Source organism: Canis aureus, chromosome 35, assembly GCF_053574225.1.
Source record: "Canis aureus isolate CA01 chromosome 35, VMU_Caureus_v.1.0, whole genome shotgun sequence".
NCBI lineage: Eukaryota > Metazoa > Chordata > Mammalia > Carnivora > Canidae > Canis > Canis aureus.
Genome location: NC_135645.1, coordinates 29,276,770 through 29,285,110, shown reverse-complemented (window position 1 = coordinate 29,285,110; position 8,341 = coordinate 29,276,770). Strand labels below are relative to the sequence as shown.

The following is an 8,341-nucleotide window of genomic DNA, read 5'->3' as shown; positions in this document are numbered from 1 at the left end:
CGGGGCGCTCCTCCCCCCCCAAGTCGCGGCCACGGGGCGCTCCTCCCCTCCCGAAGTCGCGGCCACGGGGCGCTCTTCCCCCCGCCCCCGGGTCGCGGCCACGGGACGCTCCTCTCCCTCCGGGGTTGCGGCCACGGGGCGCTCCTCCCCCCCCCCAAGTCGCGGCCACGGGCGCTCCTCCCCCTCCCGAGGTCGCGGCCACGGGGCGCTTCCCACCCCCTCGGTTCGCGGCCACGGGGCGCTCTCCCCCCTCCCCCCACCCCGGGGTCGCGGCCACGGGCGCTCCTCTCCCCCCTTCGGTTCGCGGCCACGGGGCGCTCCTCCTCCTCCCCCCAGGGTCGGGTCCACGGGGCGCTCCTCCCCCTCCCCCCTCCCCGGGGTCGCGGCCACGGGGCGCTCCTCCCCCCTCCCCCCTCCCCGGGGTCGCGGCCACGGGGCGCTCCTCCCCCTCCCCCCTCCCCGGGGTCGCGGCCACGGGGCGCTCCTCCCCCTCCCGGGCGGCGGCCTTTGGCTGGGTCCCGCTGACCAGCGGCCGGGGTCGCCCTGAAGCACGAGCCGGACCGTGAGGACTGTCGGAGCGACGCGGGCGTCAGGCTCTACCCAGCGGCGTTGTCCCTCCCGAAAGCCTTCCTGGTCACTGCGCTGCGGCCCCTGAGGGCCTCCCAGGTGAAGCTGAGTCGAGGCCGGGGGGGGGGGGGGGGTGGGGGGGCGGGGGGGCATCCAAGGTGTAAACGCCCTTAGCGAGGGAGCGGCCGCGGGGGGCCGGGGCGGCGCAGCCCGTGGAGCAGGGACTCCTGGGTTCCAACGTGGGTTGTGACCTCGGGTCCTAAGCGGGAGCCCCCGGCTGGGCAGATCCTCTCTCCCTCTGCCCCCCCCCCCCCCGCCCCTTCCCGGGCTCGCTCCCCGCCTCTCAAACAATAAGCCTTGGGGACGCCGGCTGGCTCGGTCGGTGAAGCACTGGGCTCACTGACATGGCACGATCCGGGGGCCTGGGATCGAGTCCGGCCTAGGGCTCCCTGCTTCTGCCCTTCTTCCTGCCCCTCCGTGCTGTGCTCTCTTTCAAATAAATAAAATCTTAAAAAAGAAATCTTTGAAACAAAAAAAAAAAAAAAAGAAAAAAGAAAATGAGTGATCGTGGACTCTAAGGCCTACGTAAATAGCTCCAGGTTGGTTTCCTGTTGTACTTCTCATTATGTTCCTCCGGTTTGGGTGGCTTTTCCTCAAGGAAGAAGAACATGCCGAGGTGAGCTGGGAAGGAAGGAAAAAGAAATACGACCTGAAGAATTGTGGACTGGAAGGAGGGCGCAGGGCGCAGGGCGCAGGGCTGAGGTCGGGCCGGCTTCCCTCTCCCCGCTCGGGCCTGCCCAGGCGGCAGGTGCACCCGCAGCGGGCGACTGTGGTCAGGTTTCCTTCAGCTCCAGGTGCGTTGCGGCCGGGTTCATAATACTGCTCGGCACAGTTGTTTTTTTTTTTTTTTTTTAAGTCGTGAGGTACAGATTCTAATATTTCAAAATTGAGGAATTTTACCCCCAAATCCAAGTTGTGGCTTCTTCGGGAAAAGTTCTTAATTCCTCTACAGGAATAAGTTGCTTGAGCTTAGGTAGCGGCTCTCCCTTTGGCCCCGCAAGAGCCCTTGGGGTTTGGAAAGTCCCAGTCAGCACAGACCCTTTTCCGCTGCAGATTGGCTCTGAGGCACCAAGTTCCTAAACCCATCCAACTGCAGACTCAGGTTGATGACAAGGGACTAAGTATCAGATGTACTAGGACTGAGTCCTGAGTAAGGTAAATAGCGTTTTTGTTGTTACCCTCATGAAGGATATTACTGAAAAACAAAACAAAAAAGCAAAACTCTATATAGATATCAGCTAAAGGAACGTGAAATTTACTAAAGTTCATATTATATAAGTTGTCAAATGTATGGATTTTCCCTACTTTCCCCACAAAACTCCTTGCTGAAAAATGTCTCAACGTAAATATTTAACAATGTAATTTGCCAAAAAGTTGGACGGACTTAAAAAAAAATAGAATCTGTTCCTTTTTAGTAATTTGGGAAGTAATCTAATGTACTTCATAGTTCAATTCCAAATATATGTCTGCTTTTTGACAGCCAAAGATCTTCTACTATGCTTATCAAGGAATAGTTCTTGAATATTCCCCTTAGTGTCATAAAGTCTCCAGTAAATTGTTTTTGAAACGGGGACTATTCACTGTTCCCCTCAGGGAAGTAGCTTATCTGAGCTCGAGGGGGCAGGTTTCTTTCTTTCTTTCTTTCTTTCTTTCTTTCTTTCTTTCTCTTTCTTTCTTTCTTTCTTTCTTTCTTTCTTTCTTTCTTTCTTTCTTTCTTTCTTTCTTTCTTTCTTTTTTTCTGCTTCTTAGATCAGTCCTGTTGAGAGCAAAGAGAATTTGTTATACATGACCTCAAATAATTCACTTCTTGTAAATGTGAAGTCTTTAAAGCTTCCTTCAGAATTATCAGTGGGTTTGTTTAGAGACAGAAGCCTGTCCATTTAGTTCATACCGGCTGTTGGAGAAGGAGAAGCCTAGCAAGAGGCAGCTTTAACTTTACATAAACAATGTAACTTTGAAAAAACTTGGGGGTAGGCAGATTTTTAGGGAAGTTCCCTCCGTCACAGGTATAGACCTGGACTTTCTCCAGAAGACCTTTGATGCATGTTAAAGATCTCTAAAGAGGTGCACATAATTTGCAGATACTTCAGGTAAAGAACTTCCTGCAGATACTGCTCGGTGTGGGAAAATGTGAGATGAATTACTTTCTTTTTGTTTATTCCAATGAGATGATTTTCCACTGGTGGAAACTGCATTGTTATTTAGTCCTGTTACCTAAATTTTATCTAAGAATCTGATCTTTAGCCTTTGGCGGCCTCATCCCAGGTAAAAGGAACTACAATGCCACAAACTGATACTCTGTTTTTTTGCTGGTTTGTTTTGTTTGTTGAGGTTAAGGGAGAAGTGCTGTAGAAAATCCGTTGCAAACTGGTTGGTCATAGCTGGACAAACCAGACAGTGGCCTGTGACTTTGCAAGGTGACCGCACTGCTGAAATAAAGATTAGCCACTCTTTGGCTTGGTTTTATCTTTCTGAGTAACACAGTGAATGACCCTGGAGAAACTCTAGCTTTAAACAAAGGATATAGATAGAGTTCTTTAAAAACAGAGTATTTTTCTTTTTTAAAAAGATTTTCTTTATTTATTCCTGAGAGACACAGAGAGAGGCAGAGACCCAGGCAGAGGGAGAAGCAGGCTCCCTGCGGGGAGCCCGATGTGGGACTCGATCCCAGGACCCTGGGGTCATGCCTTGAGCTGAAGGTAGACGCTCAACCACTGAGCCCCCCAGGTGTCCCTTAAACACTGTATTTTAATCAATATTGTCATCTCAGTTAATGAGCAGAAGATGGCATTTCATGAGTTGATACTAATTTACATAAATTTTTTTTTCTTAGTGGAATTAATGCATGTTCTCTGTGTCCTTAGGAATCATAAAATTCATGAAATCTCTCATGAACTAGAAAAGCAGAGGTCATTTAAAGTTGCCATTTTCTTTCTTTCTCCCCGAAACAATGTGGTGGAATTGCAGCATCTTTAGGGAATGAAGCACTAAAACAGACTGCTTCTACAGAGTAGTGGGGTCTAGCTCACTTCATATTATCCTAGAAACACTGATGTTAAAGGGATTTTAAAAATCCTGTCGTTCAACTGTCGTCACATGCTTCTCTCTTTCTGTATCACCTCTGACAAGTGAAAGTCCTAGTTCTGCTTGAACTCACCCTGGAGAGGAGAAAGCTTCCCGCCCTGAGGCAGCCTCTTCCCTTTGTGAACACCTGGGACTTACAAAGCCCTCCTGGTATAGGGTTAAATTTGTGTTTCTGTATTTCAACCTTTTTATCACAGCGATTCCCTCTAAACAAGTTGCGTCTTTTTCCATATACAGCACTTCAGATAATCTGACGATTGTAAACAAATTCTTTGTAAGCCCCTTTCTCATGACTAAGCATCCACAATTTCTTCAATTACTCCAAAATTGATGTCGTTTTGAGTTCCTTCATTAATTTGTTCATTATTTTCCAAATGGATTCTGATTTTTTCAATATTTCTCTAAAATTGTGATTCTCATAATTTTCCATAGATTCTAAGAGTGGTCTCATTTATACAAATTAAAATGTGATTTTTCGTTTTATCATTGTAGGTTTTTTCATGTCCATTTGAAAATCTAAATTTCCGTCTTGTTGGACGGTCTCATCATATTGCTGATTGATTATGTTTCCTGTTATCTATAACCCGCTAATATTTTACAGGAGCTGATACTAATCTTTATCAATCCTGATCCTATATTTATATAAGTACTCCTTTAAAATCGAAGTCCAAAAAATAATAATAAAAAAAATAAAATAAAATCGAAGTCCAGATCCTTAAGACTTTTATCTTATATACTGGTTTTTAAATTTCTATTTAAGAAACATTTACGCTGATGAACTTAAAATGATTATTCAAACTCATTATTAACATTTTGAACCTTATTTGTGGTATCTAACAGACTGACTTTCTTTACAAGATTTATGACTCCACTAAATGTGTTATTAAATCATTATGGACATTTTGAACAAGAGAGAGTAAAAATCTAACAAATATTTGAGACCTCATTAGTATATTTCATGCTTTTTTCTCCCAGGATCATTGCAACTTCCCCTTGACCTTTAGCAACAGTGAGGTTAGGGGAGGATTGATCCTTCATCTCTCCAGACTTGGGCCCTGATGGGTTGAAGCTGATCAGTATAATTTGACCCTCTATGTCAGTGACTGGCTCAGGGACAGCCCACTCAGTAAAAGATAGAATATTGCTGGAGACAAAATAAATCTTTCTCTTGCTCTGGAAAATAAGATATGCAGATATGAGGCCTGGAACTGCTTGTGGCTACTTTGCAACAATGAGAGATACCAGCCAGTTGGTAAAAACTTCCTGTAAGTGAAATTAAAATTCTACTCTCATGATGTCCAAGGCTTTTTCTGTCACTAAACTTGGTAGTCACAGGAGTAATTATATGAGAGAAGGAGAATTGATGCTAGCTACCCTAGGATATCATGAAATACAAGTAGCTTAACACAACAGAAGTCTCTATTTCATTCACATAAGTTCTGATGTGAGTTGTTAGAGGTTATCCTCTCTCTAATGACTCAGGGAACCAGGCTCTCTCCATCTTATGATGTCACCGCCTCAATCTGTGGCAGAGAAAGAGAGAGTTAGAGGAGGAATCTGGCTTTTAAATTGTCTCAGTCTAGAAACAATAGAATATATTGCTTCCGCTCATAATTCATTAGCCTGAACTTGTCACATGGTTCTAAATTAAATGCTAAAGAGGCTAGGAACTATAGAAGAATTTTTTTAATTTTTAAAAAAGATTTTATTTATTTGAGAGAGAGAGAGTGAACAAGAGAGAGAGCATGAGAAGGGGAGAGGATAGAGGGAGAAGCAGACTCCCCACTCAGCAGGGAGCCTGATGCAGGACTCCATCCCATGACCCTGGGGTCATGACCTGAGCTGAAGACAGATGCTTAACTGACTGAGCCTCCGAGGCGCCCTAGCAGAATATTTTGAATATTTGATGGGCACTAGTGGCATCTGCGACTCAACATCCTCTCTTCAAGGAACACAGGTTTTCACAAAAGAATGAAGGAGCCACTGATCCTAAGCCGTGTCTCTTTCTACTTGTAAGCATCTCAGAGGTGAGGATGTATTAATGGCCTTGCTCTTGGTTTCGAATGGTGGGAACACACACAAATTATAACAAATTCTTCTAAGACTCTATCTTTTCCTTTCATTTTGAAAGTTAGGACTAAATGTTGCTAACTCTGGACTCCTGGTCACATCTACTTTCCCCAGTGCAGTGGCTGGAAGATAAGAAATTTCCGTTCATGCAGTTCACTATCTCATCTGCAGGTTTTTACCATACTTGGGTATATAATCTTCTTAGGCCTGGAGTCTTGAAATCATTTAGAGAAGCCAAGTGCTATCCTATCATCTCTTTACATATCCTGAGGTTTGATTGCTTTTTACCGATATTTATTCCACCTTCTCCAGGCTAAAGATGATTCTCCTGGTCAGAGGCTATGGAAGTAAACGAAAAATTTCAGAATCCCATTTTGTGTCACATATTCAATTTATGAAATCCCGCTAGACGTGTTGCAGGTAAACTCTTTTGTTCTTGTTCTGGATATAACTGTAACTTTAAAACATTTTGTTTTCCTTATACAGTCTATTCATAAACCTATTCCCTTTTGATTTTCTGGCACTGTTCTCACAGGCTCATGTTCCTTTCATATTTGTGCTTGGTAAAAATTCTCTGAAACCCATTTCTACGTGTAAATTTAAAAGTTAAAATCATCCAAGTTGTCTTGATGGAACCATTGTGGATCTTCAGACACTCTCCTCGATGAGGTGTTTTGGTTTTATTTATTTATTTACTTATTTATTTATTTAGTAATTTCAAGGTGGAAATTCAATTTCAAGTGATCTCCAAACTCTCTGAACTTTCCCTATTGAAAGTCTGAAATACATGACCATGTACATCTTTCACTTAACTTCTTTGACATTTTCCTATCTGAAGTTTAGGATAGTTTACCCCTGTGTCTTCGTGGTCACCATGGATTTGGAATACTCTGCTGCTTAATATGTGATTTTTGAATGAAAGCATTTGAACTAAGCAGGGACAGGATTCCTTTTCCATGAGAATCCTATCTCATTTTTTTCTTTCTTTCCTTTTCTTTTTTCTTTTCTTTCGTTTCTTTGTTTCCTTCTCTTTTTTTTCGTCGAATCTGAATATTTTGGTCATTCATAACTTATAGTTTTTTAAATGGATTTTAAAAAATAACTTCTGATAAGCTTTCTTTTCATTAAAAAAGAAAGAGATTAAAAATTTTACTTAGCCTACTAAACTCTTTTGAGTGCATATAACACTATCCGTGTCAAAGTTACAGATTTGATATCCATATAGACAGTTCTCATTCTACAGACAATTGTAAATAATCTTGTATTCTCATCAACAGGCTCATTGATCATCAGAGAGATAGGTCAAGAAAATAAAAATAGCTCAATGTAATTCCTTTATTGTTACTAACAGCAGAAAATTTTTGATATCTCTTTCACATCTGTTTTCCTAAGATTTTATGAAACAAGCTAGTCTGTATTCAATATTCCATAACTTTATAAATGTTTTACTCAATCTTACTGAAGTTCTTCAATATTGCTTCAGAATAAAGGGAGAAAATATATGCTAAGTTTAAATGCAAGTCGTTAGCATCAATAAAAGGAGCAGACATCCATGAGTTGTGATCATAGAACTACTATATATATTAAAAAAAAAAAAAAGAACTACTATATATATCTATACTTATACTTCAGTAAACCTGTAGGAACATATTTTAAAAGATTCAATATTAAAATGAGGAAGAAGAAAAAAGAAAAGGTAAAAGTAATAATTAAGCAATTAGCAGAAGAATTTTGAAGAAAAATTTGAATCTTTGAATATGCAAGGATTTACCTAGATAAGCTGATGGAATTCCTACATTTCAAGTATAATGACTCAATGAAAAGAAACTTAATTATGGGAAACAGCAAGTGATAGGTCTTGTGAAATTTTATATTTAATTAATTTTGTTAATTATGAAAGGTTGAAAATAAACGAGTTAAACATTTAACATTGGTAATTAAAAAAAAAACAAGCCATAAAACATAGCTATAAGAACCTATCATTTATCTATCATCTATCTATCTATCTATCTATCTATCTATCTATCTATCTATCTAATATTTTATTTTCTGACATTGCTACTAATTACTTCATTTTTTTATCTGGAACATTTGCTAGAATTACTTTGACATAGTGAAATAAAACAATGATAGTGACTTCCCTATTGTCTATAATTCTGGCAAATTATTTTAAATATCCTAAAATTGGTTTGAGGTAGTAGTCTTCATTATATCTAAGTGTCTTCTATTCTTATATATTAAAGTTTTTATTAGGAATGATTCTGGAATTTTCTCAAGTACTGTTTAGCATATATTTATATGACTTTTTTCTTCTGACATGGGGATTATAGTTGGCTTTTTGGATCATCCTTGATTTTCTGGGATTAAAGGCCTATGGTTTAGGAGTGCCCTACTGGCTTAGTTGGTAAAATATGTGACTCTTGATCTCTGAGTTTAGAGTTCAAGCTCCACATTGGGTATAGAGACCACTTAAAAAAAATCCATGATAGCTGCAATTCCAAATTCTATTTGTTAAAATCCACTTATATCTTTGCACATATATCCATAAGAAAGATTCTTG

At 41.3% G+C, this 8,341-nt stretch overlaps 1 long non-coding RNA gene across 1 annotated transcript; it reads left to right on the top strand.

Annotated features, from left to right (window-relative positions):
• The first annotated feature begins 525 nt into the window (after positions 1 to 525).
• On the top strand, positions 526 to 6,202 carry LOC144305236 (uncharacterized). The gene is made up of 3 exons (XR_013372290.1): positions 526 to 666; positions 1,226 to 1,421; positions 6,094 to 6,202. It is a non-coding gene; the product is annotated as an uncharacterized LOC144305236 (long non-coding RNA).
• The last annotated feature ends 2,139 nt before the right edge of the window (positions 6,203 to 8,341 follow it).